General features: G+C 37.6%; 1 long non-coding RNA gene across 1 annotated transcript; it reads left to right on the forward strand.

Moving 5' to 3' along the window:
- Positions 1–59: 59 nt before the first annotated feature.
- LOC103097282 (uncharacterized) lies at positions 60–17,056 on the forward strand. The gene is made up of 4 exons (XR_463763.3): positions 60–138; positions 2,551–2,639; positions 10,294–10,461; positions 16,773–17,056. It is a non-coding gene; the product is annotated as an uncharacterized LOC103097282 (long non-coding RNA).
- Positions 17,057–20,003: the final 2,947 nt, after the last annotated feature.

Below are 20,003 nucleotides of genomic sequence, written 5' to 3' on the forward strand. Positions count from 1 at the left end.
CATCATTAAACTAGTTGATACACTCCTTTCCATTTCTAATGCTAAATCTATCCTCCTCCTCTATCAGTTTGCAAGAGGTGGAAACCCAGATCAAGGGCAGACTACGGAGACCTGAATAAAGAGAAGCATGTTTTAGAGGTGAGGCCAGAAGCTATCTGAAGACAATGTGCTCCATTGTGATAGAGCAATTCAGAGATAACATCTTATTTTATTTATTTGTAGTGGTAGCGACAATTGTCTTTGTGCATTAATTTATTGCATTATTATTGCATTCTTTATTTATATTTATATACTTATTTTTAAAAGGGCAGAAAGCTCTTTGTTTAGGGCTCAATCTCTTTTTTTCATGGGGTTTTAGGAGCCCAGGAAGTTGAATAAAGTAATAAATTCCTCCCAGATAAGTGTGACTGAGTTACACCTTCTGGGACAGTAGGTGGAGATTCCATTTTGGCATCAGGGCTTCACATTACCACATGGGTGAGGCTGAGCAATGTCCAAAGGGAAGAAGCTGCCCTCACACGCCTGGAGGTGTTGACCTTATAAGGAGTTAAGTGGCACCTCCCAATGAGGCTATATTGAGAAAGGCAACTGTGGGTGTAGTACATAGAGGGCTGGCCCTGGAATCAGATAGATATGAGTTCAAGTTGTGCCGCCTACGTATACTACATACATATAAAGGCAAGTCTTTAGGCAATTCTAGAAGACTAAGTCATAGAGGCATTTTTCAGAACTGTGTAGATAAAGGGAATTTGGACCATGGATGGGAGCTCTTTCTCCTTCCACTCACAGCTCCTTCCCTTCATGGGAGAAGAAAAAAATGACTCCAAGGGTAGAAAATTTCCCTTCTAGATTATCTTTATATACATGTATGTATCTTACACATACCTAGATGTGCCCTCCATTAGAATGTATGCTTGTTGAGGGAAAGAGCTGTATTTTTGACATTTTAGTGTTTAGCACAATGTTCAGCACATAACAAATACTTAATAAATGCTTGAGTGTTGAATGAATGACTGTAGAGAGAGACACAGCCAGGAGGGAATGAAGTACAGTTAGGAAGGGCCAGTTCCTAAAAGGAGGCTATCACATTTACTTTCCACAACCTCTTCATGAGATAATGTCAGGATTATTGTTCCCATTTTTCATACTTGGAAACTGAGTTAGAGAGTAACTTGCTCTAAGGTCATTGAGAATTTAAAGCCAGGTTTTCTTATTCTAAATACACTATTCTTTCATGGCATCACTTCCTAAAATATATGTTTCCATGGAATACAATTCCTTGGAGAATATTATTAAAAGGATGACTATTTCATAAATAAATTAAAATTGCTATAAGACTCCTTGAGCAAACATAGAGCTCAATGGTCATTAAACATGGATCTTTCATGTTAAACTGAAGAAACAAATTTTGGTTTTAGAAAATGGAATACACACTCAATACCACTGAAATCCTACCCTTGCTTCCCAACTTTACTAATTTCAAAATCTACAAATATTTCAAGGGTGATACAAATCCATCTGGTTTTGATTCATTTACGCTTCATTTGCTGGGCTGCTTCATATGAGCCATTAGATGTTCAAGGTACTTTGATGGGTCACATTTCTCTTTGAACAAAGTTGGGGTGCTTTGCCGAGATGAAAAACAACTTAGATTTCCAAAGGCTGAAGTCTGGTTTGAAACCTAAACCCAAGAACTTTAAGTAGGTTCTGAGAATTGGCACACTCTCCACTTCCAGTCTTGTTCTGAAGGACCTCAACATGTTTTGTACACCAGCCCACCACTACCTGTTCCTTGGTGAAGAGGCTTGCTCTTTCTCTGAACGTTGGAAGTTCACTGAATAGTGACAAGACTTCTGAAAATAGGTTAAGCAAATTGAAAACATCATTGGGCCAACTTTTGGGAAAGGACAACTCACAATATTCCAGAGGTAAATTAACTTTGACCTTGTAGGAGATGCATAGCTAATCTCAAGGCTTTAGTCAATGTAATATGGATTTGGGGACAGGTAGGTGGCTCAGTGGATCGAAAATCAGTACAAAGATAAGAGGTCCTGGGTTCAAATCTAGCCTCAGACCTAGTTGTGTGCCCCTTGACAAGTTACTTAACCCTCATTGGCTAGCCCTAACTATTCTTCTGCCTTGGAACCAATTCACAGTATTGACTCCAAGATAGAAAGTAAGAGTATTTAAAAATTGTCATATGAATTCAAGGGTTTGAATGGTGAGGGAAAAATATGGGGTGATACCTCCCTCATTTTCATGCAGGTCAGAGAGCATGGGAGCAGAAGCATCTTTTAACCTGATCACAATAATCTAGTTTCCTAAATTGACTAGGGAATCCCATCCCCTCAATACATTCAGTTCAACTCAGTTTAATCCAATCCAGTCCAATTCAACAAAACTTTAAGTGCCTACTATAGCCATAGCTCTGTGCTAGATTTAGAGGGTACTAAGATAAAATAATAGTCTTTGCATTCAAAGAAATTACAATGTACTAAGACTAAATAACTCTATGTCTTTCTGTCTATCTGTCTCTCTTTCTGCAATTAGATAGTGTGGTGGATGTGGTAGGTATGACTTGGAGTAAGGAAAATCTAACTTTGAATCCAGCCTGAAACTAAGGAGCTGTGAGACCCCAAGTAAGTAATTTTTCTCTATATGATTCAATTTCCTCATCTATAAAAAGGGAAGGGTGACTTCTAAGGTTTCTTTAAGGTGCAAACTGACATATTCTGATTATATCTATTGCAGCACTGGTGGAACTTCTAGAGATCACATGCCCACTTCTTTAGGCATTTTACACTATTGGCAATAACCTCATTCTGAATTTTTATAACACTGATCTTTTGGTTTTTCTTTTTCTTCTTTTTTTAAACTCTTACCTTCAATTTTTCATTCAATACTGTCTATTGATTCCAAGGCAGAAGAAGTTTGAGGGTTATAAAATGAAGGTTAAATGACTTACCCAGGGTCACACAGTTAGGAAGTATCTAAGGCCAGATTTGATCCCAATACTTCCTGTCTCTGAGCCCAGCTTTCAATCTACTGAGCCACCTAGCTGCCTACTCTTGGTTTTTCTTGATCACTCCCTAGATTCATTGACTGAATCACCATTTCCTCCCATCCCCTAACTTTCAAATTATACATCCCAAGACTCTGGGTGAAACCCTCTTCTTTTCTCTCTTTTACAACTCTTTCTTTTTGTGACTTTATTAGCTCCAATCATCATCTTGATGCAGCTGACTTACAAATCTATATTTTCAGCTCTCTTCTATTTGCAAAGATCCAGGTCCATATTACAACAGTGTACTGAGTATTTTCTGGAAATTCCTAACATGGCATGGTCAGAAAAGCATATATTTAAGTTCATCACTCTTCCAAATTTTATTTTTTCTATTGAGAGTTCCACCATCTTTACCACTTCCTAGATTTACATCCTTAGAGGAGTAGTCAACTGTTCCTCTTTCTTGACCTTCATATTGTATAATTAGAATTAGAATAATTGCATAATTAGAATCTGTTACCCTAAAAACTACGATCCCCAGCAAAACTATGATCCCCAGAAAAACTACAATTCCCAGAACCCCACTCACTTCTAGTCATTATATGCTGACATAGACAGGATATAAATTGGGTGGAGCTGCATCTCACTCTCTTTTCCTTCTTGTTGAAGCTATGGTGGAGCGGGGATTTTAGAGCAGGACAAAAAACTTAGTCACATGGCTCTATTTTTGCCAGATAATAAACTCCAGAAAATAAAATTGAAGTATTGGACATTAATTTAAATCCTACAGTATCTAATCATTTGCTAAGTCTTGTCTGTTCTACTTCCCAACATTTATTGCACCCATGCCCTCTCTACTCACACAGTTTATATCTAAGTTCAAACCCTCATCACCTTTCCCCTGTGTTATTGCAACAGCCTCCCAATTGCTTTCACTGCTTTCATTATCTTTTGCCATGAGTCCACCCTCCACATTGCTACCTCATTGATATTCCTAATGAACAAGCCTTGCTGGGCCACTTACTTTAGGACTTTCTGTGATTTGCTATTTCACCCATCTGGCTGTTTAAGCCACTCACAATCTGAAATTTCTTTTGCAAATTATTGTGATTCTACTTATGTGTTCCTATGTCATATATATAATTCCAATAGGATGTAATCTTGATGCCTTTTCTCTTTTTATGCCCAGTGACTAGCACAGAAAGCACATTGAATTTTCACACAGTAGGAACTTAATAAATGTGTTTATTGGTTAACTAGTATTGTGTTGCTACCATTCTCTGGGGCAATACCTTTTTATCCAGAAAAAGCGAGTCAGACATGACAGTACTCAGAGCCTCAGTCTTCCTGTGGCCTAAAGTTATTAAGCTTTTCCAGTTCCTTTATTCCTGTTTTACCAGGGGCAGAGCTGTATTTTAGATTTATGTGACCATAGATTCCCATGATGGTAGGAATATTGAATAGAACCTCAGAGATCATCTATCTATTCAACCCTTTCATTTTAATGAGCATTTAGAGAATTCTTAGTAGCATTTTGACAAAATATAGTTTTATTTTACCATTTAAATATGAAATTTTAAATGTTTAGTGCATTACCAACCTCAATTTTTAATGAGTAAGGGCAAATAATTTTTCTGAATTTCTGAAATTATTACGTATCAGTGGGAATTTAGAATTGATAAGCATCCATGCCATTGCTTCAAGGGATGCAGCTTTTAAATAAAAGCGAGCTTTAAATGCTGTGTTACATGACTTAGTGAAGTAGTTTGAAGTCAAGAGATCGAACCCTTACCATCAAACAAAACGACTTCTACCAAAGTAGCCTGTATCCTACAAGTATAAGTGAGTTGGAGAATTTGGTGCTCCCATCCCTCAAGTAGCTACCACAATCACAGGAAGAAAGATGTAGACAACAAACGTATTCATTACTAAATTAACCATGTAGAAAGATAAAGTCAGTGCTTCCTCTTCTCCTTATAAATTGAGAAGGAGTTTGCCAATTAAACTGAAAATTCAAGAGAGTCCAAGGCATAGATGAGCTTCATCCAGCATGAATGAAGAGAAGCAGTATTATTCTAGGCAAAAGGAAGTTTGAAGTTGTGGGACCTCTGGCAGCAGAGAAAAGAACCGAGTATGGCTTTGGGATTATTACATCTACTAGCTAAATATTAAAGGTGAGCTCCCTGGTTGACCTTGTGGGTTAAACTTGAGGGGTGCTATTGAACCTGGGAATAGTTGCTTCTCTGGGGACTCGACCTGCAAATCTGCCCAGTTAGGCATTAATGAGGTATACCAATGGAGGCAATAACATAGGAAGGGACCAAGTGGACTTCTTGAGTAGTGAGGTTAAATCAAAAGGAAAGGACTCAGGTTAAAAATAGAGAGCAAATAAATGGGAATTTTACCAGAGCAGAAATGATAGTGTATGTTTGCAGAAGGAATGTTATTAATCAGTGGGCTCTGCATGTATAATGAACTAATCTGGCATTTGATGTTGGGTAATAGTTCTAGTGATAGTTGTAGAGAGATGTCTAAAGAACTTAAGGTCACGTTTAAATAGAAGGGAACGGAGTAGTTATTTATGTAGCACCTACTATGTGCCAGATATTGGGCTAAGTGTTTTACAAATATTTCATTTCATTAAAAGTTTAATTTTTAATTTTTTTCTATGATTACATGATTCTTGTTATCTCCCTCCACCCTCCCAGAGTTGACCAGAAATTTCACTGAGTTATACATCAAATATTTCATTTTATGCAAAACAACCCTGTGAAGAGAGGAACTTTATCTCTAGTTAACAGTTGAGGAAATTGAGGCATACAGAGATTAAAGTAATTTTCCAGGATCTCCCAAGAGAGTATCTGAGTTCAGATTGAACTCAGGTCTTCCTGACTCTAGACCTGATGCTCCATCCACTATATGGCCCAGTTGCCTTGGCATGACTCAAGTGATGCCTCTGTCAGAGTCAGGGTACCTCTCGTAACTTTTCATAGATTTGAGAACAAAAGGGGACCTCAGAGGTCATATACAAAGCTTGCCCCTTAGCTTTCATTTTGTATTTTTTTAATAAAAATTATAATTAAAATATGTATTATATTTTATGAAGAATACAAGGCACAGAGAATTTGCCTGAGGTTTCAGAGGTAGCAGTTAGTAGGAGAAATGTGAACCCAGAACCTCAGACCCCATGGTTTGTTTGTTTGTTTTTCCCCCACTCAACCAAGAACTGCTCTTCCCTCTGCCTTTGAGATAAGGGCACCCGTGACTCAGAGGGAGCCACGTCATGGGCTTAATCACTGCATCTTATTTCATTCACAGTAAGTTTGCCTGGGAGCTCTCCTAGTCATATCCTGTACCTTGGCCTGAGCCTTGATTTCCATGTTTGTCTAATGAAAGCAGAGAATGTGTGTGTGTTTAATGTAATATTATGGCACCAGCCTCCAGGTAGAGATACAGGTAACCAGGCTAACTGGGCACATTTTAACATCCAGTGCGTTCATGAATAGGCGTCTTGGAATCCAAATAAACTTTTCCTGTTTGCACTTGGCCTTGCACTTGAGACAACACCCACTTCCCCAGATGCACAGCTGTGGAGATTCATGGGGAGATCCTCTGGCACATGCGTGCCTTTTCTAGAATGACATAGTTGCACTGTGGGTTTTCAAGGTGAATAGTTTTGTCTTTATACTTGAAGCTGGGCTGTGTGCAAACTTGCCCAGAGAGAGAGGGGGGGGGGGAGAAAGAGAGAGAGAGGGGGGAGAGAAAGAGAGAGAGAGAGAGAGAGAGAGAGAGAGAGAGAGAGAGAGAGAGAGAGAGAGAGAGAGAGAGAGAGAGAGAGAGAGAGGGAGGGAGGGAGAAAGAGAGAGAGAAAGAAAGAGAGAGAGAGGGAGAGAAAGGGGGGGAGAAAGAGAGAGAGAGAAGAAGGGAGAAAGAGAGAGAGAGAAAGAGAGAGAGGGGGGAGAAAGAGAGAGAGAGAGAGACTGAGGGAGAAAGAGAGAGAGAAAGAAAGAGAGAGAAAGGGAGAGGGAGAGAGAGAGAGAAAACAGAGGGAGAAAGAGAGAGAGAGAGAGAGAGAGAGAGAGAGAGAGAGAGAGAGAGAGAGAGAGAGAGAGAGAGAGAGAGAGAGAGAGGGAGAGAGAGAGAGAGAGAGAGAGAGAGAGAGAGAGAGAGAGAGAGAGAGAGAGAGAGAGAGCTGGGAGTTTGGATGAAAGGATCACAACTCCTCTTCCAACCCCCCAGCTCTGGATAATGGGTCATCATTCCCTCTTATGCTCTGACCACCTACACACCCACACTGAACAATGGGAGACCAAATCATCAGTTATGTGTCTCCCTGGAAAGTAGCATTTGTTTAGACTAGGAGTGGGCATCCTACTGATGGAGCACCAAATCTGGCCTGCAGCCCATTTTCTGGAGGGCTCTTGAGTTAGAATAGTGTTTTTTTTGACATTTGAAAATAAAATGTTATTGTTTTTAAAAATGTAAAAACTATCCTTAGCTTACAGGCCATAGAAAAATGAGTGGTTGGTCCCTTTGTCTGGGCTATGGTTTGCCAATCCTAGTTTTTGATCAAGGAGTACTTAACAGGGGTCCACAGACCTTTGAGATGTTCAGGGACAGATTTCAAAAAGGCCTGTGAACTTGGATAGGAAAAATATGTTTTCATTTCAACCTAATTGACTTCCTTTGTAATGCCATGTACAATTAACCTTTCCACGCTGCCACTTTTCCAGCCACAGTCTGAATATACATCACGAGATGGTATAAGAAATTAAATGGGAATTTTGGCACAGTTTTGGGAAAGCCATAGGCAAGCACCACATGAAGACTATTAGATGATACAGAGAAAGCTTAGAAACTCAGAAATGCTTTCTAATTCAATATGTAAGGATTAAAATTAATATCCAATAACTATTATATTTTATAAAGTTTTATTAATAATAACTAAAGTAAAAGAACTACCAGAACACAGCCCAGTCAAGGAGTAAAAGAGAGAGCATGGGAGGAGTCACAGTAAACTTAAATACAATCACATAAAGGAAGGACACAGGAAAAGGGAAAAGGATTCTAGGCAATACAGAAAGGAATTTTGGGTAATGTAGTTTTAGGGGTTCAAGAATTTCTAACTATACAAATAGGGAGTAATCAATAGGAATAACTAGATGATAGTTGGATAGACGAGAAAACTGAGGCCTCTTGCTGTGATCACAAAGCTAGCAGGTTTCAAAGGTAGGACTTGCAACCACCTCTGGACTTCACTTCTAAGACTTTCCACTAGCCTTTATTCCTCAGTATTAGAACAACGAAGAATCAAATGAGACTCAGAGTAGTCCCTTGGCACGGACAACATCACATTAAATATTCATGAGCAGAATTGGGACTAGAACTTGGGTCTTTTTTTCATTAGGGTAATAGAATTCATTATTTTTGTACTTCAGAATCACCTAATCTAAGCTCTGTGGGTCCTCCTTCTATTATTCTATAAACTAGGAATTCTTACCCCTTTGGCAATCTAGTGAAGCCCATGGACCTCAGAATTATGTTTTTGAAAGCATAAAATGAAATATAGATATCTCTTCCCCATCATGGGGATTAGGAATGCTATGCCCACACAATCTGGAAAACTCGTATAAAATTTGTATCCTTTCCTTAATATAAGAGAAAAAAATCTGAATTATTTTTCTCTTTCTTTTATGGGATTTTGACAGTACTTTAATGCAAATTTTGGGTTAATGCATTTGGGTTAATATGCTTTCTGTTATTAAAGTGATCCACGCTGTGACATAAACATGAAGCTTGTTAATATCAGACCAATGGCTATCCATGACACTTATTCACTCACTCAGCGGCTACTCTACCACTTTCCACTACCTGCCTTCCTATCCCTGACTCTCCCTAAGGGGGAAACACTTAGGGTCAGCTTTAAAATTTGAGCTTCACTCCTCTTTCTTATGATAAGCAAAAGGTGGAAAACTTATCTGATATACAAATTAGCAAAATGCATTCCACTTGGTCTCAGGTGTGCTTAGTTAGCTTTGTGGGATGCTCTTGCCATGTTCTCACATTACAGACAATTAGCGAGGGAAGGTTTCATTATTTGAGAACAATATACTAGTCCTACATCGGAAGCATCTCTCGTTAACCAAAGGTAATGAGGGGACGCTATTATTCTTGGCCAGGGATAATAGTTGAGATGGGTCACCTCTTCAAGGACACCACATAAGTAAAATGGGGTGGTCCATGGGGACTTGTAGCCTTTCTGGCCTATTAACAAATGTTAATTAAGTACTTATTATGTGCAGAGTAGTGAATACAATACAAAGATGTGAGACTCAGTTCCTTTCCTCCAGAGATATGTCATTTAGTTGGAGAGATTGAAATGAATACACATGGCAAGCTAATTAACAATAATAGGCAATGAGTGCCAAATGAGTGATGCGGACAATGGGTACTATAGGAGATTAGAGGAAAGGGAGAGTGTTTAACCTCTGGTAATATGCTTCCCTCTTCATTTTAGGGAAGCACGCTTTAGGAAGTCCATTAAAAAAGCTGGAACTATTCAGGGGACAGATTGCAGGGATGGGACGTTAGGATTAGCTTAAGTACCTAGGGAAGATAAGGTTTAGGGGGCTTATGAAACTTGTCATCTAGTATTTCAAAGGCAATCAGGGATAGAATGATTAGATTTATGTTTGAGCCCCCCCTGGGGGAAAATTAGGAGCAATGGGTAGAAGGCACAGTGGTGGATATAAACTTAAATGTAAGGAAAAACAACCTAATCATTATAGCTGTTGAAATGTGGACCAGCTGCCTGGGAAGTAGTGAATTCCCTCTAATTGGAGATCTTTAAGCAAAGGTTATATGAGCATGTGTAAGGGGATGGCATAGAAGGTAATCCCTGTTTACATATGGATAGAACTAAATCAAGGTTTACAAAGTAGAGTGCCTGAAATTCTCCTTTGAAATACAGAAAGAAAAAAAAAAGAGAATATCTAATCATTTTTAATATTAAAAAATGAGAGACATTCAACTCTAACATTTAATAAATAAGGAAGCTTGATGCCCCATATGTTCTGTATGTCAGATGGGCAAAAATGAATTGTATGCATTATTATGTACAGTATGCCTGTAACTGAGGGAAGAGTGAGAACTGAACAATGAGAAAGTGCTGACCATGGTACTGTCTTCTTGCTTTCCTATTGCAATTTACACCTGGATAAATGGATTTCCAGATTATATCATTTGGTTTTATTTATTTAATTAATCAGTTTGTTTGTTTTCTCATTTAGTTTTAAATGAACAAACCTCCAAAGAATGGACGAGTCCCTTAAAAAGAGTCCTTCAAAGAAAATGTGGATTGAAGATAATTCCGATGAGCACCTAAGTGAAAAAGAAGAAAATGGCAGACAGACCTGGTGCTTCTATTATTACATGCTTTCTGTCAATTACATTACAAGGTAACAATGAGGATGACATAATGAGATATGATAAAAAGTCCAGAATACAAATTAGCAAGCAAATTATTTTAAAGATGCATTATCTGTTATTATTAACGTAGAACCTTACCCTATGAGACCATTGTGCCTTTTTTTTTGTCATTATTGGTGTTTGATCATTTTTCAATCATGTCTGACTCTTCACAACTCCATTTGGGGTTTTCTTGACAAATATACTGGAGTAGTTTGCCATTTCCTTCTCTAGCTTATTTTATAAATGAGGAAACTGAAGTGACTTGCCCAGGGCCTCACAGCTAGTACAAACAGAATTTTCAAGCCTGCTTAAATATCTTTCAAAAGAATAATATCAGTGAAGTTTGACCTTGTTTGTTTAAAAATATATATGTAAATCATCCTTTCTCCATTAGTTCTTGGGAACAACTGATTAATGTCAGGAAAGATGGAAATTTACTAGCTGAATTTCAATGAAAGTCTTTGCATAATTTATGGACGGGATTGAAAAATGAGTATAATGATATATATTTTGTTCATTTATATCTATTTATTTTTGTGATACATAGCTATGGCAAATCTTTAAACCAAGCATCAAAAAAGAACAAAACCAAAATTGAACTTAAAATCAGACTTTAAGTGATTGTGTCTCAAAGTGTTCAATTGAGATTAAAAATGATAAAACATAGTCAGTTACATTTTTCTTGATGTTATAGTAAAAGCATTTCAGTGAGAGCAAAAATGGGTGTTCATGCCATTAAAATACAACTATACATAATTTATTTTTTAAATGTTTATAATGTATAGGATGTATTCATATAGTAATACATGTATCCAGATTATTAATAAACATGAAAACAGATTTAAAAGGGTAAAAGCCATGTTAAGATGGGGCTATAAAGTGGGACTAGAAACACTTTCACAGTGTAATAAAATGTGTATTCATGTTGTCCCTTTCCTGGTCTAGATGCTAGGTGCTGACATGTTAGATGCCTCCTTTTTCTCTGGTTCAGCTTGCTCACTCTAATCTGTTTTCCTATTAACAGGCTTAAGTATCTAATGATAGATCCCTGCTTATAGGGTGCTAGAGAAAGATGCCTAAACATCATTCAAGTTTTTGAGCCTGTATACAATTCATTTCCTATCTACACAGAGTACTCAAAAAATAATACATCCCAAAAGCATGTGATGGATATTTATACATCAGGACCACAAAGTGGAGCAGTGGTTAGAGCACTGGCTCTTGAGTCAGGAAGACCTAGTTAAAATCTGGTCTCAGGCACAAACTGTGTGACCCAAAGCAAGTCACTTTACCCTCTCTGCCTCATTTTCCTCATCTGTAAAATGGGCTGGAGAAGGCAATGACAAGCCACACCCATAGAATCTTTGCCAAGAAAACCCCAGGTGGGGTCACTAATAGTTGGACACCACTGAAAGGACTCAATGATAACAGTCACATTTATATGTCACTGATCACTCACAATAATGATACTCAGATCTTACATCCTACTATTTTGCAGATGAGGAAACTGAGGAAAGCAGGGTCAAGTGATTTGTCCACAGTCACACAGCTAGTGAGAGTCTGAGGGCAGATTTCAATTCAGGAAGATGAGTCTTCCAGTCTCCAGCACTCTATATACTATATTCCCTAACTACCACAGACTCAGCTTAAATTCTTCTACCAGTTTAGTCTCAGTCTCTTGCAGATTACCCATTTTCTGCCTTGTACTTATTATTAATGTATCTAGTTATTTAGATATTGTCTCTCCCATATCAACCTGAGATCCTTAAGAGCAAGGGCTGTGTTTCTTTGATTCATTGAATCCTCAGCAGTTATCATGGTGCTTGGTTCATAGTAAGGGGCTTAATAAATACTTTTGACTCATACACTGGAATTCATGGCAACCAATATTGTATGCATATGATCCAGCAGAGAAGCAAAGATCCAAAGCCTGAAAAAACAAAACTGAAACCTGCTCTAGAATTAGTCAAATTGTAAATAAAATTTTTAAAAGCCTTTAGCAAATGCTTCCTGTTTGTCAGTCTATGTCAGACCCTGAGGATATAAATATGAAATTGAGATTATCCCAGTTCTTTCACTCTACAAGTTGGCATTTTAATGAAAGATACAGCAATGTGAGAGAAATGAAAATTTACATTAAAATGGGAGAAATATTTTTCTTTATAGCCTTGAAAAATTATCAGTTTTATAGTACTTCTCTTGTTACTTTCTGACACTTTTTTTCTTTTTCTTCTGACATTCAAAGCTAAATGTGTACTGTGGATAGAGACAAGAAGACCTGAGATCAAATCTGGATTCAGAAATTTACTTAGTTGTGAATAAATCACTTTATCTCTCTACCTCAGTTTCCTCATCTATAAATTGGGAGTAATAGTGTCTACTTCCCAGGATTGTTGTGAGGACCATATGAAATTCTATCTATCTATCTATCTATCTATCTATCTATCTATCTATCTATCTATCTATCTATCTATCCATCTATCTATCCATCTATCTATCTATCTATCTATCTATCATCTATCTATCTATCTATCTGTCTATCCATCTATCCATCCATCTATCTATCTATCTATCTATCTATCTATCTATCTATCTATCTATCTATCTATCTATATCTGTATTAAACCCTTACCTTCTGTCTTAGAAGTAATATTAAGTATCACTTCCAAGGCAGAAGAGTGATAAGGACTAGGAAATTGAAGGTGATATTAAGTGACCTGGCCCAGAATCATATAACTAATGTTTCTGAGGTAAAATCGGAACTCAGGTTTTTCTGACAAAGAAGAGTTCACCACTCTATTCACTGTGTTAACTGATAATTTACCTTATTTTTCTCACTTGTTAAATAGTAGCATTTACCTCTTGAGGTTTTGAAAGGATCAAATGAGATAATATTTTGAAAGTACTTAGCACAGTGCCTGGCACATAGTAGGTACATAATAAAAATTTTGCTCCTTCCTTCTATGCTCTGGAATACCCAGTTGGTAAGTGGGTCTGACATTGTACTTGAATTTGTCCTTTGTGTTCTAGGTTCAGAGATCTATCCATAGTCACTTCTAGCTACAGACCTCAGTTTCCTCTCATTTAAAATGAAGAAAAGTAAATTACCTTAATGGTTCCTTTCTATTTTAAATCTATGTGCCATATTTGGATCTCTTCCTACTTTATACTTTACTACAATTTTTAATGAATAATGAAAATGATTGCAAAAGCAACAATATTCCTTCCTACTTCTCTTTAATGCTTAAAAAGAGTAATTTCACCATAATAGCAGTGCAAAGAAGAATTGAATAATGCCAATTTAAAATTATTTTCCTTATGGTGGTAATTATATTCAGTAAGAGTAGAAAGGAACATTTACAGCATTCTTCATTTTTTGTCTTATTAAAATACAGGAAAATCTGACAAACTTGTTAGCAATTTTGAATTATTACCCTGGACTGTGCCAACCCATTGAGTTTCTGTTTTACTGAGGCCCAAAGGGGCTGCTGAACCACTTGTAAAGAAAAGAAGAGGGGCAGGAGACAGTTTATAGGGATCAAGGGTTTTGCTGCTTAGAAGAATCCTGGGCCACTGCCTGGAGTAGGTCAAGAGAATCATAATCATAGTAATGGCTTAATAATCCATATTAAAGAATAGTTTTCTCACACATTCTACTAGTTAGAGATTCATTTCTGTGAATATTCTCACGTAGGAGGTAGAATTCTATAAGGAAAAGACTAATCTGGGAGAAGGGAAGCTATTTGTGGAGAAAATAGCATTAAAAACAAATTGTAGGTATAATCAAACGTAATGGACTTCTCCATTAGTGGCGGTGTAATGTCCCTGAACAATCTGCAGGGATCCAGGAGAAAAAAACACTATTCATAAGCAGAGGACAAACTGTGGGAGTAAAAACACCGAGGAAAAGCAACTGCCTGAATACAGAGGTTGAGGGGACATGACAGAGGAGAGACTCTAAATGAACACTCTAATGCAAATACTATCAACATGGCAATGGGTTCAAATCAAGAAAACATCTAATGCCCAGTGGACTTACGCGTCGGCTATGGGGGGTGGGGGGGAGGAAAAGAAAATGATCTATGTCTTTAACGAATAATGCTTGGAAATGATCAAATAAAATATATTTAAAAAAAAAACTGTAGAAGGAAGAGTAGAATTTGGACAGAACTAGCCCAAAGTGTAACTTACTGTAGCAAAACCTAAAAAAAGAAGATCAGGGTTCCAGACCTAGCTCTCCCAATGTGACCCTAGTCAAGTCACCTAATCTTTTGTTGCTCTAGACAGTTCTCTAAGACTATAAGAAAAGTTGCAGAGAAGGTACTGACTTGGACTGGTAGAGTAAGTTTTCTCATCTGAGAGTTCCCTATAGCAGTGAAATCTCAGGTCCAACCCTAATCCTTAGCCTTCTTTCCTCTCACCCCTGACTCCACTCTTTCTTACCCCTAACTTCCAGTCATGGTAAAATCTTGAAGCAAATGTGTCAGAAGACTTTGCACCCCCAGATCCAGCTCACTAAATAGATAGCTTTCAATAAGTCATTCATGTTTCTGGGCCTCAGTTTCCTCATCTAAAAAATGAGGCAGTTAAGTTTGAAGATCTTTGAAGTGCCTTCCAGATTGGACATTCTATATATAATTTTAAAATATTCTTCGTTAAGTAGGGTGAGAGGAAGTAGTGAGAATAAAGCTAGAGTGAAGGATTTGACTGATCAATATTACTACTAGGTCTATGTCCAAAAGAGATCAAAGATAGGGGAAAAGGATATACTTGTGCAAAATCACGTCTAGCAGCTCTTTTTGTGGTGGCAAAAAAACTAGAAACTGAAGGTGTGTCCGTCAATTGGGAAATGGTTGGATAAGTTGTGATGTACAATTGTAACTGAAAGACTTGTGTGAAATGATAGAAAATGAAGTGAGCAGAACCAGGAGATTATACATGAGCAACTAAATGACTGAAGAATATTATCAGGAATGCAAGGATCAAAAGACATTACAAAAATGGCTATCCTCCATCATAGAAAGAACTTATGAAGTCTAAATACAGATTGATTTCCTTGGAATAACAATCTAGTAGTTGGAATTTCTGGGTCAAGGGATATGGCCATTCAATAATTTCTTTGGATAACTTCAAATCGCTTTCCAGAATGGCAATACTATAATACTATAATATAATACTATGATAATTCCCATTATCACCAACTATGCATTAGTGTGGCTATCTTTCTAAAACCCTTTCAACATTATTTCCATTTTTCTAATATTATTTTCCATTTTTTTGGTTATTACTAATTTCCTGAGTGTGAACTCAAACCTTAGGGAGAATTTTTTGTTTTTGTTTTTGTTTTGCAAGTCATGCTATTAGTAACATGGAAAATAATTCATGTTCATTAATAGTCATTAATTCTTCACTTGGGAACTGCTTTTCATGTCTTTTGACCACTTATCTATTGGGAAATGGATATTGATCTCATATGTTTCTGTTAGTTTTTAAACATATCTTGGATATTATAAACTAACCAAAGATATTAAATGCAGATTTTCCCAGTCAAATTCTTCCCTTTTTATCCTAGTTGCATGTATTTTGTTTGTGTAAAAGGTTTCAATTTCATGTAAAATTATCCATTTTAACTTTTATGATTGCCTCTATTTCTTGTTTGGTTAATAATTCACAAATCGTCCCACTCCCATCCATGACTATGAAAGGTCCATGATTTATTTTTCATTTAACTTTCTTGTATGTTTATTAATACTCAATGAGTCTGTGAAAAATTAAGGAATTCCTCAAAGTGGAGAAGACAGAGAATATTCTGGGCTTTGGGGACAGATTGTACAAGACCATGGAAATGGATGATATCCTCTCCTTTTAACAAAGAATATCCACAACTCAGATTCCTATTAATATTCTAATTGCTACTATCACTTCCACATCTACTGTTATGACTACTACTGCACCAAAAACTAAAATGATTACTTCTAGAACTACTATAGATACTGCTATGACTTCTATGATCACGAGTACAATTGCTACATCTACTATTATGATGACTGATTATTACTACTAAATATAACAACCTATTGGCTGTTCTAATGGTTTGCAAGTACTTTACATGTTATCTTATTTGATCCTCACAACAACTCTATGATGTTGTAATCCCCCCTACCCCCATGTATAAAGATGAGGAAATAGACTGAGAGATCAAGTGACTTATCCAGGCTCACTTGGTTAGAAAGTTATCTGAGGCAGGATTTGAACTCAGGTCTGACTGACTAACTTCATTGTGTTCTTTTCATTATAGACCTTTGAAGTCTGAGTGTTAGGCCAAGTCTAATCATCTGGCCTGAGACTGTCCCTTAAGCTTCACCAAGGCTTTCCAGTTTCCCTTCTGCTACATCCTCCAGATGCCCAGACAATGCCATCTGACACCCTGCTATACCCTAAGGACTCCTAGACCTTGCAATCTACTATGTCACTTTAATGACTACCAGGTCTTTCCATCTAGCCATGCTTTGTCTCTCCTCTAATTAGGGATGACTTTTCTTTTTTATTTCCATCATTAGTGTTTGGTATACACTGGATTAAGTGCTCAATAAATGATTTTTATTCATTCATTCATAGAGTGTTTTAAAATGTTCTCTCTCTAGAAAAATGCTATGAAGTAGATAAATGGAAATAAGGGTTGCCCCATTTTACAAATGGGGAAAATAAGACTCGGAAACATTGGTCATTAAGTGTAGAAGCTATAATTTAAGTCATATCCGAGTCTCCTGACGTCAGACCCAACATTTTTCCTTTCATCCCACCTTTCCTTATAACATGCGGCCTCTTGGAATGTTCATTGGCATTAAAATTCCTCCTTCTCTCTTGGTTAAGATAACTTTTGAAAAAGAGAAAATCAGAAATAGTTCTTAGCTTTTGCTTTAAGGAATAACATCAATGGGGCAGTTTATCCTCGAGGATAAATATACTTGGTTCCCATTCCTATGGAACTTATATCTAGGAATTTTTATTTGCTGGCAAAAGTGAATTTGAAATTACAATTGTGCTTTGCCACACTTTACTGGATTTTAGATCAGAGAGAAACTGCAAGTTTCACCTTGAAGCTTTGAAAAATTGAGGACAGCAAACTACTTACCACCAATGTCGCCTTCTAGTGGTTGTCCAAAGAAAGCAAATGAGCTTTAGGATTTAGGGGGATGGCAAGAGGGAAAAGAGAAGAAAGAGGATGTCTCAATTGCAAAGTTGAAGGTTAAAGCGAGACTTTACAAGGATCTCTGCTTCAGACTGTCCTCTTATTCCCAGAGGCTGTAGTAATTCTAACCTTCCCTAAAGAAGATCCCCTTTCTGCATCAATAGAGAGAATTTTCCTATGCTTGAGGATCAGAATTAAATTTCCATCTGCCATTTCTCAATCCCGCTGAAAGTAGACCATCTTCCTCATGATATCCAGGAAGAATCAGCGCAACCAGAAGTAGAGGCAGTGATAGAGTGGACAGATGTATATTAGGTCAGGGACCGCCAGGAAGTCAAATCTCTCTTTGCCTCTGTTTTATCTATAAAAATGAAGGGGCTGGACTTGACTGCCTCCATGGTCCCTCCCTGACATAAATCTACATTCCTATCAATTGATTGCTTCCAAAGCCCAGAATCCTGAAAATATGGCTATTGAGAGGTTCTCTGGCCTAATTCGAAACCCTCAATTTAGATAGTATAAGGTTTAGAGCATTTTAGAACAGAATACTATCTTTTTCTTTCTTGACTATTTCTAGGAACAGGGACACAGAATGGTAGACCTCAGAAATCCCCTATGACCTGGACTTAACCAATAATCTCTTCTGCAACATGCCTGACAGGTTCTTCTTTACTGTAATATCTCTAGTGGGATAGAACCTGTTAAGTCCAAATGAAGTTTGTGCTGCTCTGAGATAGATTTAATTACTTATGAGGCAGCATGATAGATCAAAAAGAGAATGGGCCTTGAAGCCATAATCAAGTTAATAATCATCTATTAAGTTCCTACTATGTGCCAGAAACTGTGCTAAGAACTGGAAATAAGGAGAAATATAAAAGTCAGTCTCTTCTCTCAAGGAGTTCACAATCCAGCAGGGGAGAAAGCATGCAAATAACTGTGTACAAATAATATAGAGAAAGTCATTGTCAACATACATTTTAGTACCTGCCAATGGGGTACCTAAGTGGCAGAATGGATAGAGTGCTGGGCTGGAGTTGGGAAGACTCATCTTTCTGAGTTGAAATCTGACTTCAGACAATTCCTAGTTGTGTGACCCTGGGCAAGTCACTTAATTCTGTCTCAGTTTCCTCATCTGTAAAATGACCTGGAGAAGGAAATGACAAACCACTGCAAGTCTTTGCCAAGAAAACCCAAAATGGAATACAAATAGTCAGGCACAATGGAAACAAATGAAAGATAGTGTGGCAAGACCTAGATTAAACATGCAAAGAAAGGCATATGGCAGTCTATGCTTTCAAGGAGCTTACAGTCTAATGGGGAAAGACCCATATATAAAGACATATATAAAAAGAAGCTGAAAAGAGGGGTAAAAGGCATGATGGAGTCCTACAACAGAAGTGGGAAATCATTTGAGGAGGTCAGAGTTTCAGGGAGGGTGTGATTTGGCAGAATTCTGTGTTTCTGGAGATCATGAAGTTCAGGATAGTAACTGGATAGGAGATGAGGAGGAGGAGAAATTCCTTTTTAAATGGTGAAAGATCTGGGAGGAGCTCTCCAATGTCCACATTCTACTCTTTCCAATTAGATGGAGGTCAGGGTTTTAGGGGCAGGTTATGCTGAGGAAGTAAGAGTTTCAGGCTTAATATAATCTTGGTGAATAACGAATTTCTGGTGATCTTTAAATTCAGGAGAGCAGAATATACAGGATAATTTCAAGCTAATCAACAAAGGGAAAGCATTAGCAATAAAATGGAATCTAGAAGATGAGATTTTAACAGGAACTTAAAGGAAGTCAGGACAGCCAGGAGGGGGAAATGAGGAGAGAAAGCATTCCAGGAGAGGGAGATAGCTAATGAAAATGACCAGACCTGAGAGATGGGATGTCTTGCGCTAGGAACAGTAAGGGAGACAATGTCACTGGGATCAGCCAGTATGCAGAGGTAAGGTGTAAAAAAAAAAAAACAACAACCTGGAAAGGCAGGAGAACATGAAATTATGAAGGGCTTTAAAAGCCAAACAGAAGATTTTGTATTCGGCCCTAGAGGCGATGTTGTTCAGTAGTTTTTTAGATGTGTCCAAATCTTTGTGATCCCATTAGGGATTCCCTTGGCAAAGACACTGGAATTGCTTGCTGTTTTCTTCTGTAGATCATTTTACAGATGAGGAAACTGAGCAAACTGTGTTAAGTGATTTGCTCAGGGTCACAGCACTAAATATCTGAGGTCAGATTTGAACTCATGTTCCTCTGCCTCCAGGGCCAGTATTCTATCCACTGTGCTTCTTAGCTGGCCCTTAGAGGTGATAAGGAGCCACAGTAACCTGAGTTTAAATCTGGTT

This window comes from Monodelphis domestica, chromosome 3, assembly GCF_027887165.1.
Source record: "Monodelphis domestica isolate mMonDom1 chromosome 3, mMonDom1.pri, whole genome shotgun sequence".
Classification (NCBI taxonomy): Eukaryota; Metazoa; Chordata; class Mammalia; order Didelphimorphia; family Didelphidae; genus Monodelphis; species Monodelphis domestica.